Raw genomic sequence first — 16,822 nt, 5'->3', positions numbered from 1 at the left:
CCTCAGTCACTGCATCCCATTTCCCTCAGTCACTGCATCCCATGTCCCTCAGTCACTGCATCCCATGTCCCTCAGTCACTGCACCCCATGTCCCTCAGTCACTGCACCCCATGTCCCTCAGTCACTGCACCCCACGTCCCTCAGTCACTGCACCCCACGTCCCTCAGTCACTGCACCCCACGTCCCTCAGTCACTGCACCCCACGTCCCTCAGTCACTGCACCCCACGTCCCTCAGTCACTGCACCCCACGTCCCTCAGTCACTGCACCCCACGTCCCTCAGTCACTGCATCCCATGTCCCTCAGTCACTGCATCCCATGTCCCTCAGACACTCCTACCCAGTACCTCAGTCACTGCATCGCATTTCCCTCAGTTACTGCGTCACATTTCCATCAGACACTGCAGCTCATGTCACTCTGTCACTGCATCCCATGTCCCTCAGTCACTGCATCCCATTTCCCTCAGTCACTGCATCCCATGTCCCTCAGTCACTGCATCCCATGTCCCTCAGTCACTGCATCCCATTTCCCTCAGTCACTGCATCCCATTTCCCTCAGTCACTGCATCCCATGTCCCTCAGACACTGCATCTCATTTCACTCATTCACTGCATCCCATTTCACGCAGTCACTGCATCCCATTTCACGCATGCACTGCATCCGATTTCACTCAGTCAGTGCGTCACATTTCACTCAGGCACTGTATCCCATTTCCCTAAGTCACTGCACCCCAAGCCCGCACGGGCACTGCCTCACTATTAACTCAGTCACTCCTTGCCAGTACCTCAGTCACTGCATCGCATTTCACTCAGTCACTGCATCCATTTCCGTCAGTCACTGCATCCCATCACCCTCAGTCGCAGCATCCCATTTCCCACAGACACTGCATTTCCTTTGCCTAAGTCAGTGCATCTCATTTCCACCAGTCACTGCATCCCATTTCACACAGCCACTGCATCCCATTTCACACAGCCACTGCATCCCATTTCACACAGCCACTGCATCCCATTTCACTCAATGCTTCACTTTACACTCAGTCAGAGCATCCCATTTCCATCCGTCACCGCGTCCCATTTCCTCAGTCACTGCATCTCCTTTCCATCAGTCACTGCGTCCCAATTCCCAGTCACTGCGTCCCATTTCCCTCAGTCAGTGCATCACATTTCCCTCAGTCACTGCATCCCATTTCCCTCAGTCACTGCATCCCATTTCCCTCAGTCACTGCATCCCATTCCCCTCAGTCACTGCATCCCATTCCCCTCAGTCACTGCATCCCATTGTCCTCAGTCACTGCATCCCATTGTCCTCAGTCACTGCATCCCATTGTCCTCAGTCACTGCATCCCATTGTCCTCAGTCACTCCATCCCATTGTCCTCAGTCACTGCATCCCATTGTCCTCAGTCACTGCATCCCATTGTCCTCCGTCACTGCATCCCATTGTCCTCAGTCACTGCATCCCATTGTCCTCAGTCACTGCATCCCATTGCCCTCAGTCACTGCATCCCATTGCCCTCAGTCACTGCATCCCATTGTCCTCAGTCACTGCATCCCATTGTCCTCATTCACTGCATCCCATTTCACTCAGTCACTGCATCCCATTACCCTCAGTCACTGCATCCCATTACCCTCAGTCACTGCATCCCATTACCTTCAGTCGCAGGATCCCAATTCCAACAGACAGTGCATCCCATTTCCGTCAGTCACTGCATCCCATTTCCCTCAGTCACTGCATCGCATTTCCTTCAGTCAGTGCATCCCACGTCCCTCATTCACTGCATCCCACGTCCCTCATTCACTGCATCCCACGTCCCTCAGTCACTGCATCCCATTTCACTCAGTCACTGCATCCCATTTCCCTCAGTCAGTGCATCCCATGTCCCTCAGTCACTGCATCCCATGTCCCTCAGTCACTGCATGTCATTTCACTCAATCAGTGCGTCCCTTTTCGGTCAGGCACTGTCTCCCATTTCCCTCAGTCACTGCACCCCAAGCCCGCTCGGGCACTGATTCCCTATTAACTCAGTCACTCCTTCCCAGTACCTCTGTCACTGCATCCCATGTGCCTCAGTCAGTGCATCCCATATCCCTCAGTCAGTGCATCCCATGTCCGTCAGTCACCGCATCCCATTTCCCTTAGTCACTGCATACCATTTCCATCAGTCACTGCATCCCAGTTCTCTCACTCTTGGCATCCCATTTCCCTCAGTCACTGCATCCCATTTCCCTCAGTCACTGCATCCCATTTCCCTCAGTCACTGCATCCCATTTCACTCAGTCACTGCATCACATTTCACTCAGTCACTGCATCACATTTCACTCAGTCACTGCATCACATTTCACTCAATCACTGCATCCCATTTCCATCAGTCACTGTTTCCCGTATCTCTCAGACGCTGTATTCAATTTCCCACACTCACTGCATCCCATTCCCCTCAGTCACTGCATCCCATTACCCTGAGTCACAGTATGCCATTTCCCACAGTCACTGCATCCCATGTCCCTCAGTCACTGCATCCCATGTCCCTCTGTCACTGCATCCCATGTCCCTCAGTCACTGCATCCCATGTCCCTCAGTCACTGCATCCCATGTCCCTCAGTCACTGCATCCCATGTCCCTCAGTCACTGCTTCCCATGTCACTCAGTCACTGCATCCCATTGCCCTCAGTCACTGCATCCCATTGCCCTCAGTCACTGCATCCCATTGCCCTCAGTCACTGCATCCCATTGCCCTCAGTCACTGCATCCCATTGCCCTCAGTCACTGCATCCCATTGCCCTCAGTCACTGCATCCCATTGTCCTCAGTCGCTGCATCCCATTGTCGTCAGTCACTGCATCCCATTGTCCTCAGTCACTGCATCCCATTGCCTTCAGTCACTGCATCCCATTGCCCTCAGTCACTGCATCCCATTGTCCTCAGTCACTGCATCCCATTGTCCACCCTAAGGAAGACAAACCCACGTAACATATCTAGTGACTTAAAACATACTCTATTGTTGCCCAAGGTGGAGAGCTGGATGAACACAGCAGGTCAAGCAGCATCAGAGAAGCAAGAAAGCTGATGTTTCGGAACGAGACCCTACTTCAGAAAATTGGCGCTGGAGAATCTGAGACAACAAGGTGTAGAGCCGGATGATACTGCTTGGCCTGCTGTGTTCATCCAGCTTTACACCTTCTTATCTCAGATTCTCCAGCATCTGCAGTTCCTACTACCTCTATTGTTGCCCTTTCACTTTCCTGAACTAATATGAGCCAGTAGTTTTGTTTAGGCTCGTGTAATCTTACGCTTATTGGCCTGTACAAAATCCTGAATTAATTTTGATCGACTGACGGGAGGAGAGATGAATTTTTTAGAAATTTTTGTTTTCTACCAATTTGCAGAGGGCATCGTGGGCGATTGAAGGACAGTGTTATTATCCTCCAGGTCTGCGGACTGCATCGTTACCAACTTGCTCATTTGCATATACATACAATATTCATTATGTACCAATGAAACATAATAAACCAATACTACGTACTAAAAACAACGCTCACATATCAATGGAAATTTAAATATTTATCATAGAGTTTGAAGAATTGAATTCAATGATACAAAGCAAAAACCAGTGAAGATGAGTGCAGTTGGTCAGCACTTTTGCCACTAAGTGGAGGTTGGCAGTTTGAGGCCACCCAGGAACAAGCAAGCTCTGTCTAACTCCAAGGGCAGCACGGTGGCTCAGTGGTTAGCACTGCTGACTCACAGCGCCAGGGACCCAGGTTCGATCCCACCGTTGGACGATTTTCCGTGCGGAGTTTGTACATTCTGCCCATGCCTGCATGGGTTCCTGCTGGGTGCTCTGGTTTCCTCCCACAGTCCAAAGATGTGCAGGCTCGGTGTATGGGCCATGCCAAACTTGCCCATTGTGTTTAGGGATGTGTAGATTAGGTGTGTTAGTCATGGGAAACGTACGGTTACTGAGGAAAGGGTCGGGGGATGAGTCAGGGTGAGATGCTCTTTGGAGCGTGGCCGTGGACTTCTTGGGTCAAAAGGGGCTTGTTTCCACACCGTAGGGATTCTATGATATGGAAGTATCTTTTGAAGTGGACATTCATGGGTATGCTGTAACAGAGACCTTGAAATACTGCACAACAAATATTTGGAACTAGACTGTCAATTCAGACAGAGCATCAAAAAAGGTCATGGAAGTTGTCACCGATATAAAGCAGGAGTGATGAAAATCCAGCAGGAAATGGTGTCAAAAGGCACAGTATCTTTTATTCATCTCCAGTTATTTTGTCCAAGGCACTGGATGCTGGCAGGATTGAAACATTTAAGAAATGCTTCACAAATCACATATAAGGACCTGCACATCTTTGAACAATGGGAGGAAACTGCAGCACCTGGCAGAAGTCCCTCGCAGACGCGGGGAGGACGTGTCAATTCCACACAGATAGTTACCCAAGACTGGAATCTCAATTGGCTCCCCAGTGCATGAGCAGCTCTAACCACTGAGCAACTACCTTGCCCAGAAGGGGTTTTATAAGCGCATACATTATTTCCATTAAGACAGATCCAATCCTCTATGTCCAATCAAAATAACATATTGTAGATATCATGACAACAATCATAAATGATTTTGAATAAGTAAATCAAAAAACTTGAAATAGTTTCCAAGCCGAAATACTAGATATGGTGCAGTTAAGATGAATAGCGCAACAACAAAAAGGCCATATTTTATGTGACGATCGGTAACACTTGAAAACTTGCAACAATTCGTCGCCAGTAGTGCTCTGAAGTGGCTTGATGGTGCACTCCTTCAGACACTGGAATGAAACTCCAAAGATCACAAATTCTCCTTCAATACCGTGTTGTAACAGTGACTGCATCAACCTGCGTTTATGGGCCTGACTGGAAACCCACACAACATGCATAAACAAAAAAATAATCTAAGGTAATAGGAGAAAAAAATGTATGTATGCAACGTCTTTGAAAAGCAATTATTTGTAGCGGCTGCAAGCCCATAAGGAATCTCGTTTCGCAGATTATATTCATTTGCACTGCAGGTCATGCCAGTCAGAATCAGTTTTCGTTTCATGACAGACAACTAAAATGTCCATTACAATGAACGTTGGTTGATCAGAAGATTTTAAGTAAGGACTATGTCTTGTGTGAGCTGACGGCATTAGGGGATGGAGAAGGTACATGCACTGCTGGCATCTTGACACCATTGAATGAGCAAGCGTGGACGCAAAGGTTGTAACAGGTAACAATTGTACAGGCAATATCTTTTGAGCTCCTTCCCAGCAGGCCTGTAATACTCTAAAGCTGTGCCAGACCCTCACTTCCTCCACCTTACGTACGCTGCCTTTTCTTTTTGACAAGAAGCACCTCTGTACCCGTCATCCAAGGCTCCTTAATCTTACCCCTTCTTATCTGTCTCAGAGGAACAAATTTATACCTCACTCGCAACAACTGCTCCTTGAACAGCCTCCACATGTCTGCTGCGCCCTTTCTGTGGAACAATTGCTCCCAATCTGTACTTCCCAACTCCTGTCTGATAGCATCATAGTTTCCTTGACCCCAGTGAAATATCTTCCCCTGGTAACTGCTCCTTTCACTTTCCATGGCTATGGTAAATGTGAGGCTCTTGCGGTCACTGTCGCCAAAGTGTTCTCCCACCACGAGATCTGACACCTGTCCTGGCTCATCGCCGAGCACCAAATCCAAAATGGCCTCCCGCCTCGTCGGCCTGTCCACATACTGAGTCAGGAAACCCTCCTGAACACACCTGACAAAAACGGCTCCATCCAAACCATCTGCACTCAGGAGGTTTCAATCTATATTGGGAAAGTTGAAGTCACCCATAACAACAACCCTGATACGTTTGCACTTTTCAACAATCTGCCGGCCAATGAGTTCTTCTATCTCCCAACCGCTATTTGGGGTCCGTAGAAAACCCCCAGTGAAGTGACTGCTGCCTTGCTGTTCCGAACGTCCACCCACACTGGCTCAGTCGACAAACCTTCCTTGGCAACCTCAGCCCATACCACCACAGTAGACAAGTCCTCAAAGGTTCTTTCAGCCGCCGTTATACTGTCCTTGACCAACAAAGCCACACCTCCCCCTCTTTTACCACCTTCCCAGACCTTAATGAAAGATCTAAACACGAGAACCTGCAACATCCATTCCTGACCCTCCTCTATCCATGCCTCCGAAATGGCCACAACATCAAAGTCCCAGGTACCTATCCAAGCTGCAACCTCACCTACATTATTCCGGATACTCCCGGCATTAAAGTCGTCACACTTCAATCCAGCTTGCTGTCTGCCAGCACACTCCTGTGACAGTGAGGTCCTGACCATGTCCTCCCTACGCTCATCCTCCTGTGTACTGGGACTACACCTCAGTTTCCCATCCCCCTTCTGAGCTAGTTTAAATCCAACCGAATGGCACTAGCCAATTTCCCACCCAGGATATTCGTGCCCCTCTCATTCAAGTGGAGACCGTCCTGTTTGTACAGGTCCCACCTTCCCCAGAACGAGCCCCAATTGTCCATGTACCTGAAGCCCTCCCACCTGCACCATCCCTGCAGCCACGTCTTCAGCTGAAATCTCTCCCTGTTCTTTGCCTCGCTATCACGTGGTACGGGTGACAAACCAGAGATGACCACTCTGCTTGTTCTAGCTCTCGGCTTCCACCCTAGCTCCCTCAAATCCTGCCTGACATCCCTATCCCTCTTTCTACCTATGCCGTTGGTGCCTATGTATATCACGAATTGGGGCTGGTCAGCCTCTCCCCTCAGGACCCTAAACACACGATCCGAGACATCACAGACCCTGGCACCTGGTCGGCAACACACCAATCGTGAATCTCTTTCGTTCCCGGCAAATCTTCTATCAGTCCCTCTAACTATTGAGTCCCCAATGACTATCACTCTCTTCCTATCCCCGCTCCCCTTCTGTGCAAGAGGGACAGACTCTGTGCCAGAGACCTGCTCCCTACTGCATACCCCTGCGAAGTCGTCCCCGGAACAGTATCCAAAATGGTATAGTTGTTTTTCAGGGGAGCTACCGCAGGGGATTTCAGGGGAACGACCACAGGGGAAGGTTAGTCAAGCTACACCGGGTAAACGTGCATTTTTGGCTGAAGAAACATGTGTTTCAATGTGAGCTAATGGAAGAAGCCATGGAGTCAAAGCTAAACATTTCGACAATAAGACAACCATTCTTAAAAGCAGCATACAGCGTGAAAAAGAAATGAGCTGCTTTAATATCCACTTAAAATTTATGTGGAATATCAGATGGAATTTTCTTATTGACTCCATTGTGCAATCATGTCGAGCTAAAAATGTTAACTGCATTAATTAATACTAACCAGAAACGGACTTTGTTGTAAATGGTTTGACGGTTTTCTGTATCTGGAACATCCCTTTTCCTTCTCCAACGAAGATCGTACCAACCTATGGTACCAAACTGTGAGTCAAACGGATGGGACACGTAATCTTTAAATTTCTCATCAAAACAGTCTAATCATATGGTTCTGTGCAATAAAAGAGAAAGAATAAACATGTTTCCAACAATTTTGCTGATGTTTATGAACAGAATGCTCAAATTCAAAAAGTTTGGGCTGGCATGTCTGCTTCCTCCAGCCTGTTTAAACTGTTCCATTCAATGTGAAATTTGTCATAAGTTTTAGCACACAGGTCTATGTGATCTGCGCCACCACCTTCTATTAGTCATACATGCTTTCCCCCTCTTCCTGTAATACATTCCTTGAAGTGTTCAATGAGATTTTGATTTTAAATCTTATCGGCATATTCTTTTGATTCTCAAGCATCAATGAATCTGATGTTGCCGCCATTCCATGCAGTGCACAGCACGTCAAACAGGAGTCTTGCTCTTGCCATGAGCACTGAGGTAGTATGGGGTCACAACTGTCTCATAGTTCAGAATGAAATTCTACATATAGGGCTGTGAAGAGTCATGCAGTTAATTTTATTTGATATGCTATTTCTTTTCTTCACAAATATGCTGGATTTAAAGTGATCTTCACCCTCATTTAAAATGAATTCAATATCCAACCATCTGTAAAACTAGCATATCCAAATTTTAATTTGAGTTCAGTGTTACACAAATATATGACTTTTTTTCAAATTATTTTCGAGTCAACATTAACATTTCATTCCCTGACAACGGGTGAACTTACTTTTAAACTCCAATTTTCCTTCGGTATTAATGGAGAGGTGAGCCTTTTTGCAAGCACCGAAAGGCTGGACCAGTTTATGCTAAAACTTACGGAACTGTAAGTTTCACAAATATGTTCCTATAAAACACTAATTCCTATTGAAGCAGTATGAAGCTAAATTCATTCAACTGGACAGCAAAAACGGTCAAGATTTTAAAAGCAAGCAACTATTTTGAAGTCACTCTTCGAACTAAATTCCATCTTGGTGTGTGAGAGTCCATAGGTTCCTCACTCTCAACGAACCATTCAACTGTCATGCAATTACTGAAACACACAGACAAAAAACATCAATGTTAACAGTCACTCAGATTTTGAGAGTGATTTGGAATTCGTACTCAATACCCGCTGGGGAAAATCTGTTCCAATCTGGATAGTACTCACTTATCACCATCCCACCTACCTTCCCTACCACCTCCTCCCCCTCAAAACTATTTGTTTCTGAGCTCCCTTCCACCCTCCATTTCTCAGGAAGGGTCCTGACCCAAAACCTCAACTTTCCTCAGCCTCTGATGCTGCCTGCCCTGCTGTGTTCCTCCAGCTCCACAATGTGTTATCTCAGACACCAACATTGGCAGTTCTTACTATCTGGATAACTCATTCTCACCTTGTCACAAGTGATTTATCCTCATTATCTTTTCAGATTACGCATGTACATGTATATACATAAATATACATATTGCACTTTTATGCCTGAACCACTAACCAAGAGGATATTTTAAAAGAGTCTCTTCATATCTGCATGAAAGAGAAATCATCAAGGTCATAACTTTCATTTTAGGAATAAGTCGAACATTCAAAGTACTCACAGTCAGTGTCCCATTTCCTTGACCAGTCAATTTGATGTGAATCTTTCTTCCAAGTGGAAACTATAACAGCAATTATATTTGAGAGTCAAACACTTCATTGCATCACCAAGATTTCCTTGTCTGTTTGAAGCATAAGATAATGAAATAATCATGGACAGATTGGCCAACAGTGTAATTTAATGTGTGTTATGGCAACTCAAAATCACAACCATTGAAGTGATCTTGAAAAAGCTACTGTCATACAACAGAGCACTTTTTGAGATGCAGTGATGAACATACTTCCTGAGATGCAAATAATTTATGCCAAATTAATTCCAAAGAATACCTTTACAATTAAAAAGAAGCTAAAAATCTCTTTACATTGCGAAGCTTGTCAGATTGCTATTAGTCAATGGAAATCGTTCAGAACAATTATTTATTCCCAGATGAAAAGGAAGTGTATACATTTCATGACAACAAAATGTGAGGCTGGATGAACACAGCAGGCCAAGCAGCATCTCAGGAGCACTTAGCACTTTTGTGCTCCTGAGATGCTGCTTGGCCTGCTGTGTTCATCCAGCCTCACATTTTGTTGTCTTGGATTCTCCAGCATCTGCAGTTCCCATCATCTCGTATACATTTCATTTCCACATCTTATCCAAGAGAGAAAAAAAAAAACACCTTCATGAATGCATTGTCAAACAAGAAGACTCACAAAAAAAGTCATTTGGCCCATTGAATATTCCTCCATCATTCGGTGAGATCATGGTTGATCTCATTACATGTATCATGACACAGCATTTCCACCAAACCCTCCTTATAGCTAATACATTCCGATTCAAGTAACATCCTGGTAAATCTCTGTTTCTGGGCCATGCCTTGTCTTTCTAAATATTTTTTCAGTCATCTACAAATTTAGCCACAGCACATGCACCGCTTTCCTCCAAGTCATTAATAAACAAGCACAAGAGCTTTGGTTCCTTCAGCGCGTTCCTTCATTTGGTTCCTTCATTTCTTACTGACAAGCCAACCCTGGCATCTCTGTCCATTTGTATCGGAGATAATGGGAACTGCAGATGCTTCAGAATCCAAGATAACAAAGTGTAGATCTGGATGAACACAGCAGGATGAACACACAGAAGTAGAAGGGTCTCGGCACAAAACGTCAGCTTTTACGCTCCTGAGATGCTGCTTGGCCTGCTGTGCTCATCCAGCTCCACACTTTGTTATCTCTGTTCATTTGCCTGTTCTTTCTATCGGACATGAATCATTGGCTATTTCGTTCCCAACACTTATCCCCTAACAACCACCTCTCTGTGATACCCAGAGTGATGTATCTGTCCATTTCAATCTGCACCACAAACTCATTCACTTTGTTTCATGCACTCCCTGCAATTCAATACAAGATCTTCAGTCTGGCATTTACAGCCACCCTTCTTATCTGCTGCAGCTGAAGTGAGACTCCTGACCATTTCCAAACTTTTTGTCCTATTACTTGCTCTGGAAACTTTGCTGAGCACTTACCAGCTTCTAACTTTTTCCACAATTTTCCATGCAACTGAGCTCACCCGCTCCACACTTTTTATTTTAACGCCCTAGCCCCAGACCTCGCTCTGTATTTTGCGAGGATACTTGTCCCAATATGATTCTCGTCGAGCCTATAACACCAGAACGACTCCCTCCTTCCCCATACCGATGCCAATGTCCCATGAATTCAAACACATTTCTGCCATGCCACCATTTGAACAATGTACATCTATAATTATGTTCACACCGTGCCAAATTGCTCAGATAATAATCCAGAGATTATTACCATTCTGGTTCTGCTTTCTCACCTCAGCACCTCGGTGCTCATAATCCCTCAGGAGAACCTCTTTCCTCTTTCTTCCATATCAATGGTACCTGTGTGGACCACGATAGCTGGATTTCTACTCCTCCCACTTCAAGTTCCTTTGTAGCCGAGATGGAATCTCCTGAACCTGGGCACCAGGCAGGCAACACTACTTTCGAGACTCTCGATCCTGGTCACAACGAACAGTGTTCATTCCCCTAACTATACTACCTCTGATTATAACTACATTTCACTTTTTATTCCCTCTTCAATGTCCCCCTGTACCACAGTGCTACAGTCAGTTTACTCATCTTCCCTATACCCTGCACTCTCATCCACACAGGAAGAAAGAATCTCAAACCTGTTAGATAAGATCAAAGGCCAAGGTTCCTTCTGCACTACATCCTGAAACCTTCCACCTGCCCTGTTCTTTGTCATTGGCCACTGACCAAGTTTCAGCTAGTTAATCTAAGGTGTGTGACTGCCTCCTGAAGCACAGCATTCCCCAGTAACTGTCCCCCACATGATTTGTTGATTGGTAAAAACTGAGATTCCAGTTCATCAACCCTAAGCTGGAGTATGGGGCCTGACCACTCGCCCGTCATGTAGGTACAAATCATCATCTGGCCTGGCATCTCCATTTCAATTACTTCGCTCTTAATTTGATTTGAAAACATTCTGGTCTTTTAGTTTGTAGCCTGGAAATATTTCTCCGATTTACTTTCAATCTGAAAACTACCGATGATAGATTCTTAAACCAGTAGCGATCACCAACCAATGAACCTGGTTCACCCTCTCGGTCCCTGATTCTGGCTTCAATTCACCCTGTCTCAAAAAAAATGCTTACAAACTATCAGGCAAAAAAAGCAAGCAAATGGCACCTCTTACCCTCTGCACTGACTTACCGGATTGCCACCAAGTTCCCCAAAATATATATTCACTAGGTGCATTTCACTCGAGATGTGATCTCTCCTTCCAGAACGTGCAAAATATACTGATCCATAGCAATATACTACCTTCAAAACCTCAGCTCTTAGCTTATTACTTTTGAGTACATTCTCAATGCTTTCTCCAAGTCCAAACACAACACATTTACTGGTTTTCCTCTATTAATTCTCCTCCCAAAACTTCCTCCAAAAACCCAAACAAATTAGCCAGACATAATTTCTCTTTCATCAGGCTATGGTGATTCTGTTTGATTAGATTCTGATTTTCCAAATATTCTGCTACTATTTTCTTCATAGTTGATTGCCACATATTTCCAACAATAGATGTTAGGCTGGTTCGGTTGTAGTTATCTTCTTTTTGCCTCTCTCCTTTTTAAACAGGGATGTCACATCAGCAGTTTTCCAGCCCTCAGATGCTTCTCTGGAATCTAAACCTTTTTGGGAAATTACAGTCAAAGCAGACACCGACTCTGAAGCTCATTGTTTAGAATCTTAGAAAGTCAACCATCACGGCAAAGAGTCCAATCTGCTTTCACTCCATTAGATTGTCTACTACTACTTGTCTCATGGTAGTGATGGTGTGGTCGTGATGTGTTTAATTCCTCCCTGTGTTCTTTAGTAATAAGGGGATCCTTGAAGTATCTTCCACTGTAAAGACTACCCTTTTCTCATTATCACTGATAATGGGAACTGCAGATGCTGGAGAATCCAAGATAACAAAGTGTGAAGCTGGATGAACACAGCAGGCCAAGCAGCATCTCAGGAGCACAAAAGCTGACGTTTCAGGCCTCGACCCTTTTCTCATTATCATTGTTTCTTGATTTAAAAATTAACCTGGCCGTTACAGCCTAGCATATGATTAATGGCATTACCTCTAAAACCTTCTTGGCGAAAGTGTTCAATAAATTGCTGCAACCTGAAAGAAGTAATTCTTCCCTGAATTAATGGGCAACCAATTTGAAAATGTGGCCTCTGGTCGTAAAATCTTTCACAAATGGGAGTAATCTCTACGGATATACACTATCAAGCCTCTTAAGAATCTTAAATGTTGAAAAAATAAGATTGTTTTCAATCTTAAAAACGCCAATGAACGTAGTCCCTGCCTGCCCAACTTTCCTAAGCATAGCAATCCCCTCCGCCATTTCCGAAATCAACCCAGTCAACATGAGGTGTACGGCCTCCGCAGCATTCGCTCTGTGGCTGTACATGACTTGTCAGTTACCATCTTGCTGCTACAACTCTACTTCTATTAACGATGCAGTCCTCTGTCCATCCGAACATACTACCGTTGAACACACGGGCTCTTTTCCTTCGAGACACCTTACGAGCTGTACCTTATCAAATGCTTTGTTGAAATCTCAATGTACGACATCAACTGGTGGTCCTTCATCAGTAATGTTTGTTTCCTTCTCAAAGCACTGTAGCAAGTTTGTCAAGTATTATTTCCCCGTTATGAAAGGGTGTTCACTCTGTAGGATGTTATAGCACACTCAGTACCCTGTTATTTCATCTTTCATTGCCGGCATGAACATCTACCCAGGTTGACCTAAATTGGCAATACTTGCTTACTATTTTGTCCAAGTATCTTTGTAATAATGGTGTTATGTTCACCATCTTTCAATCCTCTGCGAATTTTCCACAATCTAAGGATTCTTGGAACATTATCATCAGTGCCTCCATTGTATCTGTCGCTGCGCTGTTCAACATGAGAGGATACAACTCATCACACACCTTGGATATTTTCTCTACTGATTGGAGTCATGTTTGGAATTCTGTGCAGTGACATTCACTTTTAACAGTTTGCTAAATACTACCAGGAACAGAAATTGTCATCCAGCTGCAACTAAACTAAAGCTTTCAGCACAGAAGGAAGTGTTTCAATTCATTATGAACCCAATAACTCCTGAAAAGGGCAATACAATTTGCCTCAGTCCATAAATGTTCTTCCTCCAACATGCTGAGATGCATCATCTGTATTTCTTCAAATTTACCACAGATTCTGTTTCAATCATCCTTTCAGCAATACGCATGACAACAATTCGGCATTTTTAGTCCCCCTGTAGCCTCCGTTGCACATGTGCATTGTTAGATGATTATTTATTTGCGTGCCTGCTTTTTTGCTCGAATGGATAAAGGTAAATTTCTGTTCTTTTGTCATCAGAGCTATTGCCTCCTCACTCTCATCTTCCTTGTTTTATCCTGTGCTGGAATATTTAATTTGTTGACATATCTGAAATATGTTGTTGAATGGATCGGGTTTTGTAACATTGCATTCCCCATAGACCACCTACCGATGCTGTTGCTTGTTCTCACAGTTATTATCTTGCAGAGTGGAAAATGCAGTTTGAAAGCAATGGAACATTATCGATGAAGAAGTTGATGCATAAATTGCTGCGATCTTCCAAACTACAAACTCACCTTCAATTCTTTCTCGGTCAGAGCATTATGCCGGCGCAAATGAATCGTGTTCTCAATGGGACTTCCAAAACCATGGAATTGAATTTTCATGTTGATTTCTTCTTCCCTCTTCAGAAATGCAAAGTAGTATCGTGATGAAGCTTCCAAGGCGATGATTGTGTCCTTCAATGAACGGAAAAGTGACTTTTAGATTCACGGAAATATTTCACTACTTCTATAGACATGAAAGGCAAACATTCTCCCTGCATATGACCCAGTCTCATTTTATCGTATCTTTCTGATTTTACATGCCACGGGATAATCATTGCAGTGTAACAGAAATGTTGATCATGGAAATTTATCACTGTTTTCATAAATAATGGCAAATTTTCAACATCTTGCAATTGTATGAAGGCTCAGTCTCATCACACCTCGCCTGCTGCACAAAGACATTCTTACACTGCTTTCAATGTTAGGGCTGAAACAAAACACAATCATGACACAAATGCATCAACACACCACTTTCAACAGGATCTGATATCCTTGCCAGGCACTGGAGGGGTTGCGGAGACTGGTGAGTGGATAAAGTCATTCCTCTGTTCAAGCAGGAAAACATGGACTTTCCAGGAAACTACAGACTGGTGAGTGTCTCATGTCTCAAAAGTATGGGCTAATAAGGGACAGCCAGCATGGTATTATGCAAGGCAGGTTATGTCTTACCAAGTCAGTTGAAGTTTTCACGGAGGTGACAAGGGTGATCAATTCGGATCGAACAGTTGATAACATATACATGGATTTTACGAAGGTTTTCAATAAGGTCCCTCATGGTATGCTCATCCAGAAGATTAAGATCCATGAGATCCATGGTGACTTGGCCTGCCCATATAAGGCAGACGGTAGCGGTGGAAGGCTGACAAAGATAACACAGTATAGGGCTGGAGGAACACAGCAGGCCAGGCAGCATCAACAATGTCAGCTTTCCTGTTCCTCTGATGCTGCCTGACCTGCTGCGTTCCTCCAGCTCCACACTTGGTTAACTCTGATTCCAGCATCTGCAGTTCTTGCCGTCTCAGTGGTGGAAAGCTGTTTTTCTGGCTGCAGCTCAGTGACGAGTGGTGTTCCGCATCGATGTGATTTCTGCTGTTTGTGATATGTGTAAATGACTTGGTTGCAAATGCAGATGGGGGATCACTAAGTTTGCAGATGATATAAGGACCAGTGGACTTGTGGACAGCATGGAAGGTTGTCAACGGACACAGCAAGATACAGACCAATTGCAAACACGAGCGGAGAAATGGCCGATGGAATTTAATCTGGGCAGGCATGAGGTGTTGCATTTTAGGAGACCAAGTGTTAAGGAAAGGGATACACAGTTAATGGCAGGACCCCAAACAGCAGTGATGTCCAGAGGGATCTTGGGGTCCTAGACCATAACTCCCTGACAGTAGCCACACAAGTAGATAGGGTGGTCAAGAAGGCATATCGCATGCTTGCCTTTATTCATCGGGGAACTCAGTGCAAGAGTCAGGATGTCACATTGCAGCTTTACAAGACTTTGGTGAGACCACACAGAGTATTGCATTCAATTCTGGCCACCACATTACACTAAGGACGTGCAGGCTTTGGACAGGGTGCAGAAGAGATTTACCAGCATGCTGACTGGAATAGAGGGTATGAACGAGAGGGAGAAGCTGGAAAAACTCTTCATTTTCTCTGGAGCAGTAGAAGCTGAGGGCAGGCTTGATAGAAGTCTATAAAATTAGGAGATACATAAATACAGCTAACGGTCAGAAAATTTCTCCCCCGGAGTTGAAGTGTCCACTAGTAGGGGGCATGCATTTAAGCTGAGAGGGGGGAAGTTCAAAAGAGATGTGAGGGGCAAATATTTCACACTGAGCATGTTAAAAGTGTGGAATACAGTGCCCGGGGTGGTAGTGGATGCAGATACAATGAAAGCATTTAAAAGGGACTTTTAGTTAAGTGCGCGAATAGGTAAGGAATGGAGGACTATGGATCAAGGACAGGCAGAAGGGATTATTTCATTTGTTGTCATGTTTGGCCCAACATGGTGGGCCAAAGGGCACATTCCTGTTGCTGTCGTGTTCCAAGTTTTATGCTCACTTGTATCATGATTACAAAAAGTAGGATTGGGAAGAATTTTTGAGAAGCGTTTGTGAACATTATTTCATGTAAGGACAAACGGGATAAGGATCAGGTGACACAGCACAAACAGATTTTGGAGCCCATGATGAATCATACGGACCTCACAAGCACCAATGATCAGAGGGATCTCAGGATCTTGATGTGCATGCCTGTTGATCCCCCAATGTAATGGACCAGGTCGTTGAAGTGGTTTGGAAGGCACATTGGATACTTGTCTTTATTAGACTTAATATTAAGTGATAGAGTTTCAGAATAGGCAGGGTACGTACAAAATGTTGGTTAGGCCCAACAATGAAGTCAACGGTGAGAAAATACAGTGAGACTTGGACAACGATCAGGCTTGGCCTGATAAAGGTTAAGTAACAGGGGGATTGAGTTTAAGAGTCGTGAGATCTTGTTGCAGCTCTATAAAACTTTGGTTAGACCGCACTTGGAATACTGCGTCCAGTTCTGGGCGCCCTATTATAGGAAAGATGT

General features: G+C 44.7%; 1 protein-coding gene across 5 annotated transcripts in view; it reads right to left on the bottom strand.

The window, feature by feature from the left end:
• Positions 1-16,822, bottom strand: part of LOC132209270 (utrophin-like) — a 559,562-nt gene that overhangs the window by 375,353 nt on the left and 167,387 nt on the right. For 3 of the 5 annotated variants that reach the window (XR_009445352.1, XR_009445351.1, XR_009445350.1), the window contains exons 2-4: positions 14,204-14,365; positions 9,029-9,088; positions 7,353-7,517 (exon numbers count right to left, since the gene is read on the bottom strand). The exons of the other annotated variants lie outside the window; for them this stretch is intronic. The gene's annotated coding sequence lies outside the window, so the exon portion shown is untranslated. The remainder of the gene's footprint in view (positions 1-7,352; positions 7,518-9,028; positions 9,089-14,203; positions 14,366-16,822) is intronic. 5 annotated transcript variants of the gene reach the window in all.

Source organism: Stegostoma tigrinum, unplaced genomic scaffold (assembly GCF_030684315.1).
Source record: "Stegostoma tigrinum isolate sSteTig4 unplaced genomic scaffold, sSteTig4.hap1 scaffold_79, whole genome shotgun sequence".
Taxonomy (NCBI): domain Eukaryota; kingdom Metazoa; phylum Chordata; class Chondrichthyes; order Orectolobiformes; family Stegostomatidae; genus Stegostoma; species Stegostoma tigrinum.
Note: the sequence above shows the minus strand (reverse complement) of the source record. Positions and strands in the feature narration are given on the sequence as shown.